We start from the raw sequence: 26,561 nt of genomic DNA on the forward strand, positions 1-26,561 counted from the left end.
AGGATGAAAAACAGTATAAAAATGTCTTTGTAAAGCTCAGTGCAGGTGTGCTGATCACCGTGCTTTAAGAGGTGAGGACAAGTCGAGCATCTGCAAAAAAACGTGGATGAAAAGCTCACAGTTCGCTTAAAGTGGGCAGTTCAGTCGAACCCCGACCTCCTGCCCACAGACCAAGTTTAATGCTGCTATCGACCCACAATGAAAAATAATAGTAACACACAGTGACATGGAGAAGTAACTTTAATCTGATTACTGATTTGGAAAGATTAACGCGTTAGATTACTCGTTACTAAAAAAAGTGGTCAGATTACCGGTAACGCGTTACCGGCATCACTGAACTAAAGTCATTTCAAATGGCAACTTTCTGGCTTTAAGAAACACTATAAGATATCAGGAAAAAAAATTGTGGCAGTCAGTAACGGTTACTTTTTTAGACCAAGCAGAGGGAAAAAATATGGAATCACTCAATTCTGAGGAAAAAATTATGGAATCATGAAAAACAAAAGAAGGCTCCAACACATCACTAGTATTTTGTTGCACCACCTCTGGCTTTTACGAGGTCTATTAGAAAAGTATCCGACCTTTATTATTTTTTTCAAAAACCATATGGATTTGAATCACGTGTGATTGCGTCAGACAAGCTTGATCCCTCGTGCGCATGCGTGAGTTTTTCCACGCCTGTCGGTTGCGTCATTTGCCTGTGAGCAGGCTTTGAGTGAGGAGTGGTCCAGCCCCCTCGGCGGATTTTTATTGTCAGGAAATGGCGGAATGATTTGGGCTTTTTTTCCATCAGAATTTTTTCAGAAACTGTTAGAGACTGGCAGCTGGAAACCATTCTAAAAATTTATCTGGCTTTCGGTGAAAATTTTACGGGCTTCACAGAGAATAAGGAGTGTTACTACAGCTTTAAGGACAGCTTTAAGGACGCGCGGCACACCGCGCTCCGTGCTGCCATCGAGAGCCACAAACCACCGGATCATTTCTAAACGGATGGCTCTGTGGATCCGAGACCATCGTGTGCACTTTCTCTGGTTATCACAAGAGCTGGACACCAACAATTTTCTGGCAGATTTCACTTTTAACAAGAGATTTTGTCATGGAAAGCCGAGCGGAGGCTTCGCGCGTCACGACCGATTTGCTGATGGAGCGAGACAAAGGAACACCTCCGTTTTGGTCTCACAGGACGGCTTTGAGATGGTGTTCAGACAGCTGTCGGTGGTTTTTCCATCGAGTGATTATCCGAGCAATTGTGGATGTGCCTGGACATGCCAGAACATGTCCCATGAGGCTTCATCACAGCGTTGTTTTGCGCCATGCGGCACCGCCGCGACGCGCGAAGCCTCCGCTCCTCTTTCCATGACAAAAACTCCTGTAACAGTGGAATGTGCTGTTCATTTCCAAACTGGACGCTGTGTTTTATCCGGGACGTCGTCTGACTAGCACAGGAATTGTTGGACATCAGCACTTTTTCGGCACATTGAGACAGACGTGCGGAGGAATTCCACGCATCACAGCGGTGCCGCATGGCGCAAAGCAATTAAAACCTGTCTTGAGGAATTTGGGATTGCAGACACTTGGTGGGAATTGAACCCAGATAAAAGAGGTTATACGCATTACTCCGCACCAAACAAAAAATATTCTCGAATTGATTATATTTTCAGGAATAAAGTAGATCTATACAGAATACAAGAATGTAAAATTGAAGAGACAATTCTGTCTGATCATTCCTTGTTGACAATGAAACTAAATCTTAATTCTAGAGTACGTAATACTCTATGGAGACGTAACGTAGGTATTTTGAACAATAAACTTATCAAGGAAGAAATTAAAAACGATATAATAAAATATCTGGATAAAAACAATAATGAAGAGGTTAACCCAACGATTTTATGGGATGCCTTAAAAGCGGTTATAAGGGGAAAGCTCATTTCCAAGACCGTAGCACTAAAAAAAGCTAAGCTACAAATGTACAAGAAAGAAAAAAGAAAACTTGGAATATTGGAAAATGAACATAAAATTACTTTAAATTCTGACTTAAGATTGAAAATAAAAGACATCAGAAACAACATAGATAAACTATTAACTTCAGAACTTGAAAAGAAAGCCAGATTTCGTAGACAGTCTTACTATGAAGTGGGGCCTAAAGCAAGCAGATTACTTCCAGGAAACTTAAAAACAGCAAGTAGAAAGAGCAGTTTATAAATTAAAGAAAGATGAATCATATCAATTTACACATGAACCTAAAGAAATAGAACATTTGTTTAAAAATTACTACCAAAAATTATACAGTCAATCACCGGGCACAGATAGAGAACAAATGAGAAACTTTCTACATAATTTAGATTTACCTTCAACTGGCACTAAATGATCTACTTACATCTTATATAACAAAAATTGGAATAGAGAAGCCAGTAGGTAAACTCAAAACAAATAAAACACCAGGTAGTGATGGACTGCCATCAGAATGGTACAAATCTTTTAGTACTGAACTTATAACATTAATAGAAACATCATTCAATTACACATTGAGGGAAGGAGTTCTTCCACCTTCGTGGAGGGAAGCAATTATAACCGTTATTCCAAAAAAGAAAAAAAGTGAAACGTGTGCAGACTTCAGGCCAATATCTATACGTACTTAATGGAAACAAAATTTATACTTCTATAATGGATAAAAGATTTGAACAAATTGTTGGAGATATAGTGTTGGCTCCTTCCATCTCGAGAGACGATGGTCTGTGCCCCTAGTTTGGACGACTTCTTTTCCTTCATTGCCTCTTCTCTTCGTTGCAAGTTCTTCTTTGTAGCTCAGCATGTTTTATTCCAGTTGATATGGCATGATGCCAAGTGTCCCGGTTGGGTGCGAGCTGTTCCCAGGTCTCCCAGTCTATTCCAGCAGATTTCATATCTTTTACAGACGTCCTTGAACCTGAGGTGCGGTCTGCCAATTGTACATCTCCCCTCTGCCAGTTCTCCATATAGGAGGTCTTTAGGGATTCTGCCTTCAGCCATTCTGTTTGTGTGTCCCAACCATTTCAGTCTGCATTTAGATAGCAGTATATGTATGCTAACAGACTTGGCCTTCTCTAACACTTTATTGTTTGTGACTCTGTCCTGCCACTTTATGTTCAGGATGCGTCTGAGGCACCATAGGTGAAAACTGTTGAGACGATGTTCTTGTGATGCATATGTGGCCCAGGTTTCACTGCCGTAGAGCAAGGTGCTCAGTATGCATGCCTCATAGATACGGATCTTGGTGTTTATTGTGAGTTTGGAGTTTGTCCATGCTCGCTTAGTTAGTCTAGCCATGGTGGCCGTGGAAGTCTAGAGATGTGTTGGAGGTTACTGTTGAGCCCAGATAGGTAAAGCTGTCTACAACTTCTAGTGGTGCTCCATCAATCAGTATGGTAGGTGATGGTTCCTGGAGGGAACCAATTATAACTGTTATTCCAAAAAAGAAAAAAAGTGAAACGTGTGCAGACTTCAGGCCAATATCTATACATACTTAATGGAAACAAAATTTATACTTCTATAATGGCTAAAAGATTTGAACAATTTGTTGGAGATATAATAGAGGAAGATCAAACAGGATTCATAAAAGGTCGCCAAACTAGGGACAATATAAGGAGGAGTCTTCATATTATAGGAAATATTAAAGAAAGAAAAATACAAACTGCTATAGTAGGTCTTGACGCAGAGAAAGCGTTCGATAGTATCTGTTGGGATTTTTTGTGTGAGACTCTAACCAGATTTGGTTTTAATTCAAATGCCGTACAGTGTGTGAGAACATTATACTATTCACCTACAGCCCGAATTAAAGTAAATGGTAATTTGAGCGACTCTATAAGACTAGAACATTCAGTGCGTCAAGGATGTAGTCTGTCGCCTATTCTGTTTGCAATTTATACCACTAGCACAATTCATCCGACAAAGTGAGGATATCAAAGGAATACTATTGGGAATGACTTACATATGGTGGGACTTTTTGCGGATGATGTAATATGCTACCTAAAAGACCCAGAGTCATCTTTACCTAATTTAATTCACAAATTAGAGGTGTACGGGTTTTACTCTGGATACAAATTAAATTTGGCAAAAACACAAATACTGACAATAAACTATTCTCCATCTGAAACTCTAAAAAAGTGATATAATTTGAACTGGAACTCGAATAAGATGTCCTATCATTGAATCTTATCAACCAAAACATTAGATGAATTATACGATGTAAATATTTCAAAAGTAGATCAGGAGATTAAGAATGACTTCAGAAGGTGCGAATCTCTTATATTGGATTTAACTTCCAGAATTGATACTATGAAAATGAACATCCTGCCTCGACTCCTTTATCTCTTTCAGGCACTTCCTATTGAAATACCAGGAAAACAGTTTAAATTATGGGACAGAGATATTTCAAGGTTCATATGGAATGGTAAAAAACCGAGAATAAAATTTGAAAAATTACAAATTGGAAAGGATGGGGGAGGCATGGCACTGCCTAATCTCAAGGAATACTACTATGCTGCCCAAATCACTCCTGTATTAAATTGGTGTGGCGCAAATTATGTCTCAAAATGGAAAAATATTGAACAGTATATACAGGGAAGAGAAATCTCAAGTATTATTGCAGAAACAGATGTAATAAAGAATAATCTAAATAAAGTGGATGCGATAACATGTTTTACTTTGGAAATGTGGCTGAAAATAATACGGAAATATAAATGAGAAAAAGAACTCTCATTACTTCAATGGCCTGCTTACAGTAAAACTTTTATTCCAGGTACACAAGATCAGACATATAAATGTTGGATTAATAAAGGAGTAACAGCATGGTGTGTGCTAGTAAAAGACAAGGTTTTAAAAGTTTTCAAGAACTAAAAAAGGACTTTGATCTGAATAATCAAGATCATTTCCGTTATCTTCAATTAAGGGATTTTTATGACAAAAAAATGAAGAGTAACGTTAATCCTAATAATAATGTAATAAATATGATTAATGGACTTTATCACTCTAAAAAATACAGGGCCATAACTTTATTATATAAATATTTTAAGGCTAATAGAACTCACAATACTAAAGAAGTGAAAGCAAAATGGGGAAAAAGAATTAGGAATGAATGTTTCTGAAGAAGAGTGGTTGGGTGTTTGGAGAACTCAGCATTCAACCACTTCCTCCAGAACTTAGAGGGAGCACGGTTGGAAAAATATAATTAGATTTTTTATAACCCCCAAAATAACAGCCAGATATGTATCCAGAGTACAGCCCTGTTGGAGGGACTGTGGAGATATCAGTGTGAACCATGTTCTTGTTTTTTGGTTGTGCCCTAAACTTGTATTATTTTGGGAACATATCCATTCACTAATTACATAGATTTTAGGCTATGCGATCCCTAAAACCATCATGTTTTTGTATTTTGGTTATATCAGTAGAGATGTAGAAGGATATGATAAATGCTAATAGCCTGTAAAAAGGCTATTACTAGAAAGTGGTGTAGAGTAGAACCTCCTAATATAGAAGAATGGATACAAATTGTAAAAGGTATTGTTGATATGGAGATTCTGACCCACAGACTGAGAATCCAAGAAGAGCTTTGCACAGAGAAACTGGAAACGTGGACACTTTTTTTATTTCAACGTCGCATCAACAAGAATAACCATTGATTTTCATCATCAAGGGCAGCACGGTGGATTAGTGGTTAGCACTGTTGCCTCACAGCAAGAAGGTCGTGGGTTCAATTTCCGTGGCCTTTCTGTGTGGAGTTTGCATGTTCTCCCCGTGTTTGCATGGGTTTCCTCCCACATCCAAAGACATGCAGGTTAGGTAGATTGGCATCTTTATAATAGTCCGTAGGTGTGTGTGTGTGAGTGAGTAAAATCAAAACCATAAGTCAAAACTGCTTTATTTTCCAAGACCTCTGCCTCACTGTGGCACTGCTATATTCTGTTGAGGAATAATGGCTTGTTTTATGTGTGTAGAGTTGAGCTTAGCTCGTCTCAGTTGTTTCACTGCTACAAGCTATGTGGTAAACAGGAACTTCCAGCAGTGGGCAGGGCGCACAAAGACAGAAGTGCTGGCTCATTGTTTGGGTCTTTGGTCACCTGTGATACTACCAGAAGCGATCGTAGTGTTAAAACTCAAAATCAGCTTGTTAGTAGTTGCATCATGTGCTCATGTCTCAGTCTGCACGTGACATTATCCCATGATCCAGAATACAATAAAATAATCTGAAAATACTGAAAAAGTTTTGTCTCCGTGTTGAGTGGAGAAGCCAGGGACACAGTGCAAGTGCGCGCTCCTCAATATAAGTGTTCCACCTGCCATTCTGCTGGCAAAAATGAACTGATCTGACACCGAAAACATGGTGCAGTTCTGACCCGAACCATGGGGCTCTCAGTAGCCTGTAAATATCCATAAATTAATGGGACAATTAAGATAATGGTTCTGGAGCTGACACCACTTCCGCTTCCTCCTTGTCCAATGTCGGCACCCCAGGAAGTTCCTGGTTGGTGCATTTCAAAATCCCAATATTTATCTCTTCAAGAACTGCGCACCAGGAAAGGATAAATTTCAAACTGTTTTAGTCTTAAATATTCATGAAAACATGACATTACATGTCACCTACACTTGAAACACAAACGTGGTTCAGTAACAAAACAACAAAAAAAACACAGATGTTAATCTAAGAATTGATTTTTGAATGTGGCCCCACATGTATTGTGGACATTTGTGTCCCGGGGCTGCAGTAAATTTTATATCGTGGCCAGTCTTGATGATTTTGCGTCAGGACGGCATCAGCGTGAACTCTTGCCTTTTGGACAGCACAGATCCTTTAAAAGTTTCCCCAAATCAGACAAGTCCATGTTTTCTTTCTAAAGTGGTCAAATCATTTCTTTCTTTGTGTCATTGTGAGTTTCAGACCTTTCCTGACAGTGCGCTTGCACGTTATGACAGCAGCCTGTGGAAAAACAGCCTTGCATGTAAGAAGCTTTTACACAAAAGCTGCATTGATAAATACATGTTAACTTCCTACACTTGGAAACGTGTTATTGTGAGAGGCAGCGAGATGTGTTTTTTTTTTTCCTCTCTCTCGCTCACTGGGAGGACGACTCTGTGTGTGTTTTTGAACGTAATGGCGGAATAAAGGAATATTCTATGGTACTAGAGACGTCGTGTTTTTGGCATTTACAGTGCGCTTGCATGTTATGACAGCAGTCTGTGAAAAACAGCCTTGTGTGTAAGAAGCTTTTACACAAAAGCTGCATTGATAAATATGCCCGCTGATGAACAGATGAAAGTTCTGAGCAAATCCAATGAAGGTGTTTTTTTTAATCAGTCACAAGTTCTTCTTGGAATCAGCCAGCCCATTTGTGCTTTTTCCATCTGTCCCTTCAATGTTTTTGTTCTCTTTTGCTGTATTTTCCACTGGTCTGTCTTACTAGTTTTGTTGCAGGTGTCAGATCATTGCTTAATCTCTCTTGTAGGAGGTCTCCATTTTCTGCCAATTTAAAAATGGAAGTCTGTTGTGACAAGATCTTAATGTGATGTTGCGTTACCCTTTAATGAATTGTCATGTGTCTGTTCAGTCCAAATCTTTTACCACACACAGAACAGACGTTCTGTGTGTTTGTTTTTTGCCTGGTTGGTATATTTTACTATTTTAAGAGTGAGTACTGCGTCTGTTGCCCACAGCAGTACTCACTCTTCCTCCCTCTTCCACTGAATCCTTTCAAACTCAATTTGTTGCCCTTCCGCCATAGACCGATGATCCTTTATTGCTTCTATTTGGGCATCTTCCTTTATTTTTTATTTCCTCTGCTGTCAGATATTTTGTGATTTGAGAGGCAATCGATTGTAGTTTTGCAGTTGTGGTGGCTTCTTTCTTTTCCACTGGCAAGTCTGCTTCTTTTATCCGCCTCTCAAATACTGCCTTTTTCCTCCTGCCCAACTTCTCATGCCTTGAGTAAGCAAAGCAGTAGAAGATCTTTTTCTTCTCCTCAATGGTCCAATTTACAATAGCATAGTTTCGTACATTTCTTTTGGCCCTTTGAGGCTGTTGCTGCTGGAGTCCAGGATCAGAAGTATGCTGATCTGGTGGATTATCCAGCTGAGCGCTTCCGCAGGAGAGATCATTCCCCGCAGCACTGGGTGAAGTTGCACCATTGCTTTCCTCACAGATCCTGGTGCCAAGGCATGTTTTGGGGACCTTTTTATCCTGGAAGACATCCGGTCAGTACAATTTATCATTTTTAGACTTTTTCATATTTGCTTTGAGATTTTAGCTGGGGTGCATTTTCATTGCCTTCTTGTTTTTTGCCTTTGTTTTTTCATTTATCTTTGATGTCTTTTTATCATGTGTGTGTTCAGATGGCTCTTTCTTCCAAATCTTTTACCACACTCAGAACAGACAAATGCTTTTTGGCCTGTATGAATTATCATGTGTCTGCTCAGGGTGCCCTTTTGTCCAAATCTTTGACCACACTCAGAACAGACAAATGCTTTTTGTCCTGTATGAATTATCATATGTCTGTTCAGGTTGCCCCGTTGTCCAAATCTTTGACCACACTCAGAACAGACAAATGCTTTTTGTCCTTTATGAATTATCATGTGTTTGTTCAGGTAGCCATTTTCTCCAAATCTTTTACCACACTCAGAACAGACAAATGATTTTTGTCCTGTATGAATTATCATGTGTTTGTTCAGGGTACCCTTTCGTCCAAATCTTTGACCACACTCAGAACAGACAAATGCTTTTTCCCCTGTATGAATTATCACGTGTTTGTTCAGGGTTCCCTTTAGTCCGAACCCTTGACCACACTCAGAACACACAAATGGTTTTTGCCCTGCATGAATTATCATGTGTGTTTCTAGGGTGAACTTTCGTCCAAATCTTTGACCACACTCAGAACAGACAAATGATTTTTGTCCTGTATGAATTATCATGTGTGTTTTCAGGGTGCCCTTTCGTCCAAACCTTTGACCACACTCAGAACAGACAAATGCTTTTTGTCCTGTATGAATTATCATGTGTGTTTTCAGGGTGCCCTTTCGTCCAAACCTTTGACCACACTCAGAACAGACAAATGATTTTTGTCCTGTATGAATTATCATGTGTGTTTTCAGGGTGCTCTTATATCCAAATCTTTGACCACACTCAGAACAGACAAATGCTTTTTGTCCTGTATGAATTATCATGTGTCTCTTCAGGTCGCCCTTTTGTCCAAACCTTTTACCACACTCAGAACAGACAAATGTTTTTTGTCCTGTCTGAATTCTAATGTGTTTGTTCAGAGTGCCCTTCTGTTTCTGTCCTTTACTCCCATCAGAACAGCTAAATGGTTTTCTTCTTGCTTTCCTCCCCGTTTGTTGCTCTGAGTTGTTCATGTGACCAGGTGCTTTTCCATATTTAGAGCCTTTAAATTGTTTTTCATTAGTGTTGCCTGAACAAACAATATTGGTATTTTTCTGACAGTTAAAACTTGACTGAAGTTCTCTGGTCTGTTTCCAGTCATCACTGTCATCAGTCTCAGTTCCAGAACTGTCTGAACTCCTGCCACTGGTATCTGGTTGTAAATGACTGTTTGGACCCGAGTTGCTGGCTGGTTGTGGTCCTTCATCGTCCTCTTTATTAGCTTCTGCTGTCAGTGTTCTGTGTACAGATGAGCTGCTGGCTACAGGCTCAGCCTCTGTGCTCTCATCACTTCGGCTTTGATGAAGCTGTGATGACTCTGGTTTTTCATCATCATTTTCACTCTTAACAGGGACGGCAGTGAAACCAAACTTGGTGAGATCTGCCTCCTCCAGCTGCTGAAGCTGCTCTCCCTGCTGACTTATCCACAGCTTCTCCTCTTCTTTAATGTCCTCCTGGTCAACACTCAGATTCCATTCCTGGTGTTCAGGGAGAGTTTCTTCTTTAACCACCAACAACGGCTGCATGTCTGTAAAGAAACAATACAATTAATTTAACAATAAATGTTAGAACAACACTCAGTAAAATAAAGTATCAGTGGTGAGTTTGACCTGATGACAGTACGTTATTGCACTGATGGAACTGATAAAGTGGAAATGTACATCAGCCTTTGTTTTAAATTTCACAAATTGTAATTCATGTCCTTGTTTTCCACAACTGACTATTGCAGTGTTTTATTTCCTGGATTGCTATAAAATAGTGTAGGATGTCTACAGATGGTACAGAATTACTGTTGCTCGAGTTTTGATGAAAACCAGGAGGTTTGATCACAGACATTCTGGCTTCCCTCCATCGACTCGAGGACTAGATTTCAAGATTTTGTTAGACATTTCAGGCTCTAAACGGTCATGAACTCAACTATCTTGCTGAACTTGCTCAGCCTTATGTGCCTCCTCGTGCCCTGTGGTCCTTGGATGCAGACTTGCTCTGTGTCTCAAGGGTTAAAAAGTCTGCAGGCTTCAGAGCCTTTTTTTGCCGTGGTCCTATCTTGTGGAACAGTCTGCCTGTTGGCATTTGAAATGTGACTTTAATGCTATTTTTAAAAGATATTTTCTGTCGACTGCAATTAGTTTAAAGGTTTTTTTTTTATCTTCTTTCATTATTTTTTTTCTTGTGTTTTATTCTTTTCTGTTTTTCTTTTTATTTTAGGATATGGGGATCTTTGTTTCATGTTCATCTGCCGTTATGTTCAGCACTTTGCTGAGGTTTTTTTTTTCCTTTATTCAAAATGCTTTACAAATGTATTACTACTACTTAGGGCTTGAGCCCGACTGATATGGATTTTTTTTTGAGGCCAATGCCAATAACAATATTTGAATGAAAAAAAATGCTGATAATTGATAAATCTGCTGATTTGCTGATAGCCGATAAATCAGCCGATATTCTTATTTATTTTTTAATGAATAAAATGTTCTTTTCTGGACCCTTAACAAAAAAGGTATGAGCTAAAAGCTGAAGCTTTGTCCTCATATTGATTAACTTTATAACAGAGAAGAATTTTCAAGTTCAATAAATGCAAAAATGCAATTGGAGCAGTTAGGGGGCTTTTCAAATGGGCCAACTAGTAAGATATCCCTCCTGAAAATGATCTTTGTCATATCACATGAGGTAAATCTGCCCTATGATTGGAATTCGGAAAACCATGTGACGGAGAACCAATTCCGATTGGACACTCACATTGCGCACGTCATCACACATCTTCTATGAGGAGTACCAAGATGGCCGACGATGGATCGAACGTCCGTGGAGTTAACTTCTCAGCAAAAAAAAGTAAGTTTCTATCTCATATCATTAAAAAGTTATTTACAATTTAGTGAAGCTTGGTCCCAGCCGTCATATATGACAGCGTCGGCCCCAGAGGGTTAATGGCGAATGGCAGTAATTCCCAGAACCCTTCCGGACGACCAGTGAATCTGAATATTTCAACCTCTTAGCAGTAAATGAAAGTTTTTCATGCAAGAAATAAGGTCAACACAACGTGGGCTTAATAAAAAGTGACCAACGCAATGAAGCACATTTGACACATTACTACATAAACTGAGTTAATCAAACTGAGTTGAACTGGGGTGAATGTAATCGCAAAATTATTACAAAGAACATCCTTATAAATTTACTTGTATGCTTTTGTCAGCCGATCAGTGCAGTGTGACGGCGAACTACAGGGGCCGGTGATGAACACATTTAAGCAGGGGTGTAAGCAGCTCTCAGTTGAATGGAGTCAGAGCTCCATCTATTGGACAAACGGTGCAAGGACATTTTACACTGCCGACACAAACATTATTTCAGTAACCGTTCTGTTTGTGAGAAATTATCGGCGTTCTTTCGGCAAAATTTCGGCCGATAGCGAGTACTTTGAAAAGGGCTTATATCGGCCGATAATATCGGCCTGCCAATATATCGGTCGGGCTCTACTTAGGGCAGCATAGTGGATTTGTGGTTCACACTGTTGCCTGACAGCAAGAAGGTCATGAGATCGATTCCCACCTGTGACCTTTCTGTGTGGAGTTTGCATGGTCTCCCCGTCTTTGTGTGGGTTCTCTCCGGGTGCTGCAGCTTGGTGTGTGTGTGTGTGTGTGTGTGTGTGTGTGTGTGAGAGAGAACATGGGTGCTGGTGAGAAAAAATTTTTCTGACTTAACATTTTTTGGCTATGGACAGTTTGTGCTGTGAAGCTGCACAATCCAAGCTACGCAGGCGTGAAGTGTACTGGGGGGTCCGGGGGAAATAAAAAAAAAAAAAAAAAAAGATGGATTTTTTTTCTGGGGAATTTTGGACACACAGTTCTTAATTAGAAAAAGCACTTTTTTTATCTGTGATTTTTCTAAATAAAAAAGTGTATCTCTGACTGCAAAAAAAGTTACCAATACTTACCAATTTTTCACTGGCACTATAACCCAATATATAATACCGAAATAAGACATCCAAATAAATCTGCTTAGAAAATTTTATATGTAGGAAAAGTTAACTACAGTATATGTTCATATTTTCCTTTTTCTGTCAATGATGCATTCTTGGAATACTAGTAACTTCTGTTAGCATTGTTCCGCATGATTCAGTTTCTTGTGATTTTTAATATCTAATGAATTTCAGTTAAAATAAATTAGCAACATGAATACTACAGGATTAAACTTATGATCATCTGACTTCAGTTCTCTTTGATATCAAATTCAATGTTTATTCACAGTTATCAGAGTTTTTCCCATTTATCTAAACCTGTAAACCACTTGTGAAGTGTTTGATTTGATGGTAAAAGGGCTGCAAATTTTGTCTGTTGGATTACCAGCAGAACATAAAAGAACCTTCTTCAAAAACAAAGAAGATGTTCCTCTCTACCATGAAGCTTGGAAATGTAATGCAACAAACAAACCTCGCCCTGTGCAGTGAAAATCTTAAAAATTCAATGTGGTTAAGCCTGATGTGTTTTATCATAACAAAATTAAGTGCACAAAAAACGTTTTCTATGCTTTAGACAACTTAATGTGTTTTGTTCTTTTTGCAAATGATTTTAGGAAATTTCACCTCATAATTCGACGTACGTATTTTGTCAAATGCTGTAAGAGTTTATTGACCATTATCTTTATCTTACAGGCAGGTTCACTGGAAGTCAGTCAGCTCCCTCTATTTAATTCACCTCACACTTAAAGATCGATACCATTAATATCACATTAGCCAGCATTTTACACACAGTCAAGACTGCAAACATTAATATCAAAAGTAAAACGTGAACAGCGAAAGTTTAGCCTCATTTACAGGCCTGTGAAATGAAAATTGTGAAATCTGAGGAAAATTTGCAGGAGGTCTGGGGGGCATAGGCCCCAGGAGCTGAGGTCTCATGCCCCATGGGATCCCAGAAACCAAATTATTTTTTTTATCTAATGATACATTTTCAGCATCTCCTGAAACAAACAAACAAACAAAAAATCTCAAAATTAGTACATATGATCCCGTATTCAGCCTTTCATTTGAACAGTCATTAATCATGTTCAAATAACAGAATATAACGTGGAAGTAGGACCTGGAACTTTTTTCCTTTTAATTATAAACCAAATAATGCATTAACTCAGAACAATTAAACTACATGAAATTCATGAAAACTGAAAAGACTGTTAAAGCATTTCAAAAACCACAGCTAAAGCTTGAAGAATATTTTGAAAAACATGGTAAAATATCAATAACATACCTTATAGTAAAAAAGCCACATATTCTTGTGTAAATTCCTGTAAATCCACTCAAAGCCGCAGTGTCTTTTTCCCATGAAAATTCTACATTAATAAAAACTCATTTACATTGTGTAAATTCATGTAAATACCTGAAAGCGACAGTCTTTGTTTCCAATGAAAGAAAGTTAAGATTAATGAAAAAAATTACAATTTTTTCTAAATCCTATTTGAATAGCACAATGTTTATTTCCAGAGAGAGAAAAATTCTACCAGTTTCCTGATGGCACAGTTCACTTTTCCCGTTTCTTTTATCTTTCAGGTGTGTTGATTAAGCCACGGATTCTTGTCCCGATCAGACTTTTTTCAAACTGTCTTTCTCGCCATCTTCCCTTTCTCCGATGTCAGTACGTGACACAGACATGCTGCACAATTCTTCTTTTAAAAGCTTAAGAGCTCTAAAAGTTTGCGATGTCCACATGCTATGTTTAACTTGAGCGTCTTGCAGGAGCTACACAGTGTCGCCGCAGCAACCAACCAGTCCCGCTTTACGACAACTGTCGCAACAGCCAGGCTTTGAGAGGGATTTTTTCCTCCTCAAAACTCCGCTCTAACACACAGATCAGTGTCCGCGGACTGATAAAACGTGCACGATGTCATTAAAACAAGAACACTTTGCAACAGGCATCTTAAAAACTCAGTAACGATCACGATTACAGAATAAAACACTAACACCCCCTCCCCCTCCTTCTAGCCCGCTCACCGACGCAGTTCAACAGCCGCACCGTCTGCTCTCACTTTAAGTGTCAATCTTCCTTTTTAAATAATGTTTTGATCAAAGAGAAACATGCTAGTTCATCCAAACAAAACCCAGCAGCATCCTGAGCCCCACAGTAGCCTCAGTCGACTGACTGAAGCCGCAGCTGCTGAAACCAGCCAGTGTCAGACATGGAACGCCCCCCTCGCACGCACGTAGTGAAGTAAAGCATTAAAATAGTTTTTTTTAATTTAGTGATTGAGAACTTCTGATGGAATTGAAGGAAGCTGAATTTCGATTTTGATTTCCATCATTTGACGGAAAACTAGCACCCCTGTGTGAATGTTTGTTTGTCTATATGTGGCCCTGTGACAGATCGTCGTCCTGTCCAGGGTGTACCCGCCTCACGCTCCATGACAGCTGGAATGGGCTCCGCCCCCTCGTGACCCTTAATTGGAGTAAGCGGGTACAGAAGATGGATGATTATTAGTACTTACATGGCACTCGAACAAGATGTCAGAAGTCATCAAATATGATATGAACAAATCTATAGTGACATTACAACTCATTAAAAATATATAAGCCAAGTAATTTAATTCATAGTTTGTAATGTTGCTGTTTGCAAAACAAAATGTTAATGGACTGAATTTCTACAGCACTTTTTACTCGTGATGGGATGAACAACACTGGTGCGTCAGCACTGTGCCAAGCAAACAAGAGTGAAACCCTGTATTGGTGCGTGTATCGCTTTAAGAAAAAACTCACATGACCGATACAGGAACTGTGTCGTTCGGCTGCGCTGTGCCAACTGTATCGACATGTTGTGGATTTGTTGGATGGAGTTTTGCTGTTGGAGTTTTTCTTGCCCTCACCTTGTTCCACTGACTTCATGGATCATTCAAAGCCGTTTCCCCAGTCTGGAATAATTTTGATCTTTTGACACCAAATAAGATTAGATATGTTTGTACTCCTTTACAATACTGGAGCAAAGACACTTCAGAAACATTTGTTCCTCAATAAAAATGCATAAATAAATATATTTTTAGTCTTTTATTTCATATGCTTTAACACTTATGTATGGAAATTTGTTAACTAAAGTTACAAATTTTAACTGAATTTTATTACAGACAAATTTGCTATATTTTACAAACCAACTCAGTTTAGCATTTACACAAACAAGGTTTTAAGCAAATTTTAAACTCTTCTCATGAACAGCTTAAGTTGACACACAAATTGAGCACATGAAATTATGCGATGAGATCATATTTTAAATAGAGGACTAGCGATTAACTATTTCACAGGCTGATGTTGCATTTGCAGCACGTTATCTTTTCCATCTTATTTTCATTTTATTTACCTGCAGTGATTTTATAACTACTGCAGGGGTCACTATTGAGCGACCAACACAGTGTCAATACGGTGCCTACACAGTTGTGTAGTGTGTCAATACAGTCCTTGAGGTATCATCATCCCATCACTACTTTTTACCATCTGATACACATGTTCAAAGACCTTTTGGCTGTTTATTCAATGTCTAGACACTGGATAAACTTTCACTTTCAAGCCTTTTTTCAACATAATTTTAATATAACAATTTTATTAAAACACTTATTCAATGTTAAAATGCTCCTTTTTCAGGGCTCGAAAGAGTACATGCATGTGCTAGTTTGTGCACGTTTTATTCGAGCGGTGCATGTAATTTTATACTCCACTTGCACTGGTGCAAGTAACTTTATCCAAGTTTTATCTACTATACGCACCAGTAGAATGAACCAATAAAGGAATAAATAAGGAAAAAAACAATTTCCAGTGTGTTGTCTACATCTTCCCTGCGTTTTATGACTCTCACACACAGAAGGAGTTGCTGTAACGATTCGTTCGCACGCGCACGTAATAAAAAAAAAAAAAGTCTGCCACTGCTGCTGCTCTTCCCTCAAACTCTGTCATAACCACACCGGACCTGCTTTGAGTTGCTTCCTGTGGTGTCATGACAACGTGTCAGGTGCGCGCAGCAGCGGGCAGAGAGGAGGTGAGAATGCAGCCTACAGATTCTCTGCACAGAGAAATCAAAGTGCACAGTGTGGCTGCAGCCAAACTGTGGACTTTGATTTCTCTTTTAGTTTATACAGTAGTGTTCAGAATAATAGTAGTGCTATGTGACTAAAAAGATTAATCCAGGTTTTGAGTATATTTCTTACTGTTACATGGGAAACAAGGTACCAGTAGATTCAGTACATTCTCACAAATCCAACAAGACCAAGCATTCATGATATGCACACTCTTAAGGCTATGAAATTGGGCTATTAGTAAAAAAAAAAAAAGTAGAAAAGGGGGTGTTCACAGTACTAGTAGTGTGGCATTCAGTCAGTGAGTTTGTCAATTTTGTGGAACAAACAGGTGTGAATCAGGTGTCTCCTATTTAAGGATTAAGCCAGCACCTGTTGAACATGCTTTTCTCTTTGAAAGCCTGAGGAAAATGGGATGTTCAAGACATTGTTCAGAAGAACAGCGTAGTTTGATTAAAAAGTTGATTGGAGAAGGGAAAACCTATACGCAGGTGCAAACAATTATAGGCTGTTCATCTACAATGCTCTCCAATGCTTTAAAATGGACCAAAAAAAAAACAGACGCGTGGAAGAAAACGGAAAACAACCATCAAAATGGATAGAAGAATAACCAGAATGGCAAAGGCTCACCCACTGATCAGCTCCAGGATGATCAAAGACAGTCTGGAGTTAGCTGTAAGTGCTGTGACAGAAGACACCTGTGTGAAGCTAATTTATTTGCAAGAATCCCCCGCAAAGTCCCTCTGTTAAATAAAAGACATGTGCAGAAGAGGTTACAATTTGCCAAAGAACATATCAACTGGCTTAAAGAGAAATGGACGAATATTTTGTGGACTGATGAGAGTAAAATTGTTCTTTTTGTGTCCAAGGGCCGCAGACAGTTTGTGAGACGACCCCCAAACTCTGAATTCAAGCCACAGTTCACAGTGAAGACAGTGAAGCATGGTGGTGCAAGCATCATGATATGGGCATGTTTCTCCTACTATGGTGTTGGGCCTATATATCACATATCAGGTATCATGGATCAGTTTGGATATGTCAAAATACTTGAAGAGGTCATGTTGCCTTATGCTGAAGAGGTCATGCCCTTGAAATGGGTGTTTCAACAAGACAATGACCCCAAGCACACTAGTAAACGAGCAAAATCTTGATTCCAAACCAACAAAATTAATGTTTTGGAGTGGCCTGTCCAATCCCCGGACCGAAATCCAATTGAAAACTTGTGGGGTGACATCATAAAAGCTGTTTCTGAAGCAAAACCAAGAAATGTGAATGAATTGTGGAATGTTGTTAAAGAATCTTGGAGTGGAATAACAGCTGAAAGGTGCCACAAGTTGGTTGACTCCATGCCTCGAAGATGTGAAGAAATCATGAAAAACTGTGGTTATACAACTAAATACTAGGTTAGTGATTCACAGGATTGCTAAAAAAGCAGTTTGAACATAATAGTTTTGAATTTGTAGCATTAACAGCAGATGCTACTATTATTGTGAACACCCCCTTTTCTACTGCTTTTTACTAATAGCCCAATTTCATAGCCTTAAGAGTGTGCATATCATGAATGCTTGGTCTTGTTGGATTTGTGAGAATCTACTGAACCTACTGGTACCTTGTTTTCCATGTAACAATAAGAAATATACACAAAACCTGGATTAATCTTTTTAGACACATAGCACTACTATTATTCTGAACACTACTGTATTTGTTCTTGTGCTGAGCTGCAGGTCTGCACTCTGAGCTCTGTTATAGTTTATCTCTCCTTTGACTGCGAGATGCGTGCTCGCGAACGAACTGTCAATGGTTAAATGTGGAGATGTCTGGAGTTATAGTTGATGTGGACATGTCCCGTCTCTGGCAATCAGTCTGTGAGCAGGACTTTTTTTGTCCTTTATTTAACACTGTGATGAGAGAGCATTTTTATTCTGTGCTCTTTTTTTGAGCGTGTAGTTTTACTGCATTGTGTACACGGTATAAAAACAATCCTGCGTGATTTATACTTCAGGAACAATGGAACACAGACCGCAGGAATCATACACTGGCGTCGAGTACCGTCCTGTTGCTATGACTTGCGCTGAAACCGCTTAATTTCTGTGCCGAGCACAGGACGCAAACAAAAACTAAACATGTTTACTTTTTGGTGTCCGTTTTGCGTCGTCCGTTGCGTCCCTTGTGCTGTTGTGGCGTCGAGCTGCATCGTCTCGGCACTAGGTTGCTTCCATGCGGCGTCGTCATGACGACACATGATGCAACTAGGAGCAGCCCCGGTGTGAAAGGGGCTTTACGGGCCCAGAGAGGAAGCTTCTGACACATCAGAGGAGGAGTTTTAAGGTTGATGTAAGACTGACTTTTGGCAGTGCAAGTAACTTTTTTTTGGTGCAAGTAATTTTTTTGTTACTAGCACCAGTGCAAGTAGGTTAAAAATGTATTTTGACCCCTGGTTTTTAAAGGCTCAATTAATGATCATAACTTTTTTTGTTAAAACTAGCAACACAAAGTAGCCTTGCTAGTTATGCTCCAACCAAAGTGGTTATATATGAGAACTAGAGTCCACACTCCAAATGCTGTCCACTAAACGTGAACGTCCCTTCATGGACAGCGACATGATGCCTCCTAACCGGACAAAATATTGACCAAGTTCCCAGATGTTAATTCATTTTCAATGGGGATTCACAACTGAACACACTCAGAAAAACGCTTGCAAAATAAGTGTTAAAATGACATTCTGACCTGGATATCGAACCAGTACAATTAATTAACATTTAGTCATGTCAGGAAAGTATTAAACTTACTCTGACACCCACACATTCCAAAATATTAGTGTTGAAAGTTACATGGATCTGATCTGTTCCAAGCTGCTGAGTCAGGCCCAGCGCGGCTCCTAAAACCATTACACGTATATATATATATATATATAGCACAATTATCCTTTATTGACCGAGTTTTATTCATGAAGTCAGTGGTGTGTGTGTGTGCACATTTCTTAGACTGTTAGTGGCACAGTCATTATAATCTCTGAGCAGCAGCTCGTTATTTTAAGGTGCACATATAAAAAAAAAAAAAAAAAAAAAAAAAAAGTAAAAAAATCGCCGGTCTTGTCGAACAATTTTAATCACTAATGACTCGACATGGTTTCCGGTAACCGGTTTCACGGTATACCGTGATATCAAAAAGCCACGGTATCAAAACCACTAAATTTTCCGTTATACCGTCACTACAGTATGAGCGGGTTATGAGAATTCTTGACAGGCAGAGCAGAGGCAGCTGCTGCCGCTGTTCCCCTGGCGTGCACCTCTGTCTCTGTTTACAAACAGGCAGCTAACATTAGCTAGCTCTGCATCATGACTGTAGGAGGCAAAGCCTGTGCTGAACTTTTCTCTCTGTCTAAAAGGACCAAGTCGGCTTTTTCATTTTATTTTCCGCGGAATAGCCCTTCAAGCCAAAAACAGTGGTAACAAAGCACCGTAGCTATGGCCTATGTCAGACGCGGAGCGATTCAAGATACCTGCAAAGGATTACGTGGAAGGAGTAAACTTTATCCCGTCTTTGAAACCACTGAGAAGTACAAGCAGTTGACTCGAGTCGTGCTTGTGGTCGACCAAATTTCTCCCACAAACATTTCAAGAAGGACAAATACATCTATTCCAAGCACTTTGTTGGTGAAGCTGGGCCAAGTATTGAGCATCCAGAGTTCTGGACGTTATTCCAGCCACGTTTCTCCCTCAGCAAGTAAGTCATATTTCCCACGGGGCAGATGTGACATGTCTAAAAGAGTGACTATTATTTTGGTATTTTCTCTAAAGTTATCAGTGGTATAGTACTCGTAGCAGTAGACATCATGTCAGTGCGCCTGAATCACAAATAGTCCTACTGTTGTTAAAGCACATTTTAAAGCTATATGCCGTCCAAATCTCATACCAGCCCACGCCTATTTAACTAGACATCGGTCTGGCAAGAGAAAATATCAACTAGATATAAGTGAAGAGTTAATGGTTCGTGCCCACGGATGACACAGGCAGGAAACATACACCTGTTTATCAACCAAATGTCACTGACAAAGTGACAAGAAGAACCAAAACCACTTACTTACGGAAGGAAATATTGTCTCCCTTCTTCCTCCGTTTGTGTCTTTGCAAACATGCGCAGCTTTCCGGCATATTCTACCTGTTTCTTGACAAGAGTAACTGAAATTCTATGAGCGGTGCTCAGTAAATTGCTCGGAATTAGGGCTGCAACAATGAATCGATAAAATTCGATAACAGGCGTTGGCAACACATTGCGTCATCGATGCGTTGTGTCGAGCGATTATGGCATCAGAAGCGGTCTGACACCAGTAGTGACCAGCGCACAGAGCAGATCAGACACTGTTTTGTAGAACTACACACTTAGAATATGGCAGAAGCAAGTACACAGAAGAAAGTCAAGACTTCAAAAGTGTGGGAGCACTTTACGTTAAACAACGCAAAGACGTTTAACTGCAACATTTGCAAGTCGGACCTCGCATGGCACAGGAGTACGACGGTAAGGATGCAGCATCTCAAACGAAAGCACATCGGAGTCATCAACGAGGAAGGGGCGAGCTCAGTGTCTGGGCAAGTTAACAAATGTTTATTTTTATGTAAGCAGTCTTAACGTCTCAGTTCAGTATGACAAGTCAGGCAGTGATATGAAGCCTGACAGTTGGATCTAGTCAGGCTCAGGCTGTCTGCGTGTCTCCCAGAACAGTGAGGTGAGGGGCAGAGACTGAAAGAAAAAGAAAGAACAGTAACAGCACTGAGTTTTTTAATTAATGTTGCCAAAGTCCTACCATCGACATTAACGCTTGTCCGATTGTCCGGGACAAGTGTAAAATGTGATCGGACAAGTAATAGCTCTAAATCGTTGTCCGACCGGACAAGTGGCATTTTTCTTTTCTTTTTTTTTTTTGGTTTAAAACATTCAAATTCTTCTCGCACCTCGCGAGAAAGCGTCTTCGGTTTTTCCTGCCATTCTCCACGCAGCGGACAATCGGAAAACATGATAACACAGGGTTCTGCAGGACCCAGTTTGAGGACCTCCTGTCCCGTTCACACGTGCACATGTCAAGAATTAAACAAACAAACAAACAAACAAAAAAAACTGCTGCTTGCTGTGGGGCTGCTCCTCGCTCTTCCCCCCAAAACTGTCATAATTGTGTTTAGAAACCAGTCACCATTTGTTTTATTATACATCTGTGTAGTTAATAAGTAAAATAAATCTCCACGGACGATTCGCTTGCGTGCAGACATAATAAAAAACTCCTCTCCCCCTGATGTGGGGCTGCTGCTCGCTCCAAAAACTCTGCCATAATTGTGAAATAAAGGACAAAAGAGACATAAGTCCTGCTCACAGGCTGCTACCAAAGACAGGACATGTTCACATCCTCAGTCAAACTCCAGACATCTCCACGTCACTACATATTCAGTTGCTGATTGGTCATCGCGGCGTGACAAGATGAAAAAGTTCAGATTTTCAACGTGATACAATATCGCGCCAATCGCTCAAAATCGCTTCACTCGCGTCGCTTCATTCGCATCCATCGCATCGCGCTGCGTGATTTGGTGCCAAAACGCTTCCTTACATAGGGATTACATGGCAACCTGTTGCTGCTGTCGCTCACGTCACGCCCGGTGTGAACGCAGCATTAGACCCATGTGAAGTCAGAACAGATCTCAACTCTTAGTGAACATAGCTCCCGCGGGAACTGGTTCAGAAAAAGCCACAAACACACAGTGGCACACTGGAACACACAAAAACAGGACTCTGCAGTTGATTGTTTGACCTACTTTTCAGTATCCACCCTGTTGACTCACTGCAATGGCATCCTGTTGTTGTGTCTTCTCATGAAGATAAGAGAAATGGAGACTGGCTGATAGTTAAGGCCCCCTGACACGAGCATGACTTTGACTCACGCACAAGCATGACCTGTGTTGTGCTGGAGAGTAAACTCGTCTTTAACGGGTGCAGACTGAAAATGTCACATAAACGTCAGCTCTTGATTTTATCCAGTTTACATCCAGATGACACAAACCATAACAAAACACAAATGATACACAATGCTCGATGATCAAAAGATGATCTCTGCATTTTTTGTTTCATCTTGGTGAGGACCACAGCCTGTGTGGGGCGTTAAGTCGACTCGATTTCTTGGCATCGTTATAGATGATAAATGTGGATGGTGTGAACATATTGATCAGTGTCAAGAAGATTAGAAGTGGGATATACAAGTATGCGCTTAACGCGATGTAAGAATACTCTTTCCATTTTAAACAGGAAAATGTTATAGTTCATTCACATCTGCTCTATGACAGCGTGCTTTGGGGAGTGGCTAGTGTTGGGCGAAATGAAGCGAGGCTCCGAAGGCTGTATGAGCAAAAGGGGGCGTGTCAAATGAAGCCCAGCTTGGAGGCCTGTATCAAACCATGTGACTACAGCTAAACGAGGCCTCATTTTCTGAAACCACATGACTGCTTCGTTGAGCCATTTGATTCGCTGAAAAGCACTCGAAAAATGCAGGAAACGTTTGGTGCTTGCCCGGTCCAGCGCGTGGAGGAGAGTGATTGACAACAGCATCAGTATTAAAAACGAAACTTACAATGGAGCCATCCAAAAGGCGCAAGACATCTCCAGTTTGGGAGCATTTTGATTTAATATCTCCCAGTAAGGTAAACTATATAAATATAATAAACAAACAACCATATACAGCATTTGTATACAGATATATACTGGTTCATGAAGAGATTTATATACATATCCGACATGTGTACCATTGATAGAAGACTTCTAGTCAGGTAATACACGCGGGGTATGGCTTAGCGGATACAGCACTCACCTGCTGCACGGAGATCACAGGTTCAATGCCTGCAGCTGGGATGCAATTTTATGGATTGTTTTAAATGGTTGATTATGGACGTAGCAGCCCCTCTCTCCCCAAAATAGTCTTTCATTGTTATAAATTATTATTTGAAACCACCCATTTAAAAAAATAACATGAATATATGTCTCAAAACTAATATGTCTAGGGACTTATTTGTTTAATTCACTCAGTCATTTGTTTAATTCAATAAGTTAACGAACAATATTATTCTTGGTTTATTAATTTATTGTTTCAAGTATTTATTTGAGTTATTTGAATTTAAGTTCAAACATCAAATCCAGGAGGTCGTCAGAGTAAATTCATCCTGTGCATTTCTTTCACCACTTGATGGCAGTACAGCAAACCAAGCGCTGTGTGAGGCCTCGAGACATGTATCGAAACGTTTGATGAAAAGCCTCGAGTCTTGAATGGGGCTTCATTTGCCCATCACTAGGAATGGCACATAAAAAATACTTAAAGACTGTACTTTAAGAACATGACTGTTCTTGCTCTGGGGGTTGATAAGGTTAGACCTGACTTGTGTGAAGCGCCTTGAGGCAACTTTGTTGTGATGTGGCGCTATATAAATGAAAATATATTGAAATTGAAGAACATGTGCCATCATGGTGCAGCTTAGTTAAAATTTCCATAACAATCGTTCAGTTTGGGATAAAAGCATAAAATTTAGCAGACATATTCTAAATTAACTTATGTTTATTTTCTGATATGGAGACATCCTGGAGCTGACCTCTAACAAGCTGCAGGGGTCAGTAAATTGTTACACGGGGGTCAAAATTTAAAAATGCTCCAATCATGTTGAAGAATATACCACATTATTTGTCTGATCATAAAGATTCTGAAAAAGTATAGTTTGGACTATCTATGACTGAATGTGCTGGAGTTAAGGGGTAAAAACTGCAAAAATGGTGACAAAGGTCAGTTTCAGTTTGTACAGGGGTCAAAAGTTAAAGTTGCTCCAATTTTGGTAAAAAAAAAATGATGGAAATAATTTTTTGGATTGACAGAGTTCTAATAAGGAATAGTTTGCACCATCTGTCATCCTTAAACCCCGTTTACACATAGACGGTAAGAGCTCCCGGAAGCGTCCCGGAAGAGTTTTTGGCCATCTTAAGGATCACACGTCATTGTTAACGCCGGCACTAGGGGGCGTGGCTTAGTTCCGGCTTTACCAGGAATCGTCGAAAAAATTATTCAACATGTCGAATAATTCCGGGAGCGCTCCCAGAGAATTGGCGTGACGACGGAGACAACGCGAACAACGGCGTTTGATACTTTTTAATTGCCGTTTCATCCTGCCCCTTCCTGTAGTGCTGCAGTTTACACCGCCGTAATAGGCGGCCGGCGTTGTATCCCTAATCAACGGCTTGTAAAACGGCGATAGAGCCCACATGGGCGTCCTCAATGGCGTTTTAACTGGCGACATAGGCAGACAAAACAGCAGCGCTAGCGGACAGTACGCCATTCTAAACGCCACCTCCCGGTTAACGGTGTTCCAAACGGCCGATAGGCGGTGGTCAATATAAAAACGCTAGCGCGCTGCATGCAGGCCTCTCACTCACGGCCAGCTCCAGACATTTTTGCAGAGAAGCTCCAGTATGCCTCCTAAAAGAAAATTGGCAGCGGCAAGGAGTTACCAAGAGGTCTGGTTCAGAAGCAGAGGGGAGGCCTGTGGTGGAGACGGAGCAACACGTTGAGGAGGGGAAAAGGATAAGGAGAAGAAAAGGCCGAGTATGATCTCCCTCCCCTGCAGTGACAGAGGCATGTATTCCTGCTGCTTCAGCCTATTATACTCTGGGGGCGGTGCCTATATGCAAACGTTCCTGGAGTAACGCAGGATTTGCCTTGATAAATCCAGCGGTACACAGGGCATTATCTGCGGGTTCTCACGTGTGTCTTAACCTGTGATTGTAAAGGATAGAACTGGGTATTAACCCCGTTGTCTGACGTGTGCCGGATGCTAAGGCATCAAAACGCGGCTTTATTCGATAATGGTATCAATAAAATCTTACCAATATCCATCCCTACAAGTGCATTTGTCGCTTTACGTGTGTTACCCTGTATTTTAAAGTTTTCTCGTTTTTACATTATTACAGAAGTCAATCCCCTCTCACTATCGCACGGCGTTCTGGCCTGCAGATCGGGGTAGAAGTTCCCCGCGGCCTCGGAGGACGAAGCTCAGGACTGAAAGCTTCGTCTTTAGACGGCGGAGCTAAACTAATGCTAACAGGCCCGCTAGCCGACCAGACACTAAGCTGGTCTGGAGTGTCCGTGATATCTAACTCCACTGAACTCAGAAGCTGCTCTACCTTACGGACACGGCTCTCTCAGAGGGCCACCCTGTCTGACAACATCACACAAGTTATTTTAAAGTGTTGAGCACCAAGAAAAGAACAAGCGAGGAGCGACAACTAGCACAAGCTAAGAGCTAACGAGAAGCTAACCACTGCTAGGACTCACACAGCAGCAAATTAATGAGCTAAAGTCCGTAGCTGTTGCATTTAAAGACTAACAAAAGTAATGCACAGTTAATTAAGGTGCAAGAAACGATTCCAACCTTGTAATCAATAGAAAAGCGAAGAGAAGTCCAGGCGCAGAGGAGTCAGTCCATTCACAGGGGCGGGAGCGGCCTGCTCTTCCTGGAACCTGACTGGCCACCCTGTGTGCTTCTTCAATTGTCATTGGCTGTTTCTTATGTCAATCATTGTGCTAGATGTAAGCCACCGTTGGTATGATCAAACGGAAACAAAACTGAAACCTAGTATAAGACTGCACCGTGTATGAAACTCTACAGAGCTTTTATTTTGACAAGTTCAGGAAGTGGTTCTGCAGCTGCGGCGATTAAATGCTGTAGCTTCACCGATCACGGTGCGTGCGCGGAGTTAAACGGTAACCCGTAGAACACTGTATTTCCATAATCTATATCAATATTCCTGAGAATTGTCAAATTAAAAAGCGTGGACATGCTTTTCACTGTTGCAGCACAAGTAATGTGTTGCTTTCAGTGTGTTTGTGGACTGATTGATTGACTGAGTTTATTTTGTAAAATCAATATAAACACAGAGGTGAATATATCAATGATATACGGATAACAATAAACGATTATTTCCATTGTGGTCTTCCTGAAACTATCACGTGACAAAATAGAGGGGCTTGATTGAACATGTACAACTTGTAAATAAGACAATAGGACCTTAATAATTAATGAAAATAACTATATATATAGTTTGC

The 26,561-nt window shown here is 40.2% G+C and overlaps 2 long non-coding RNA genes across 2 annotated transcripts in view; both read left to right on the forward strand.

The window, feature by feature from the left end:
- The window catches only part of LOC117504894, a 797,517-nt gene that overhangs the window by 578,970 nt on the left and 191,986 nt on the right, over nt 1-26,561 (forward strand). The gene's annotated exons all lie outside the window — the stretch shown is intronic.
- On the forward strand, nt 4,764-25,767 carry LOC117504912. Its single transcript, XR_004558971.1, has 4 exons — nt 4,764-4,777; nt 21,159-21,167; nt 21,402-21,406; nt 25,522-25,767. It is a non-coding gene; the product is annotated as an uncharacterized LOC117504912 (long non-coding RNA).

This window comes from Thalassophryne amazonica, chromosome 23, assembly GCF_902500255.1.
Source record: "Thalassophryne amazonica chromosome 23, fThaAma1.1, whole genome shotgun sequence".
Classification (NCBI taxonomy): domain Eukaryota; kingdom Metazoa; phylum Chordata; class Actinopteri; order Batrachoidiformes; family Batrachoididae; genus Thalassophryne; species Thalassophryne amazonica.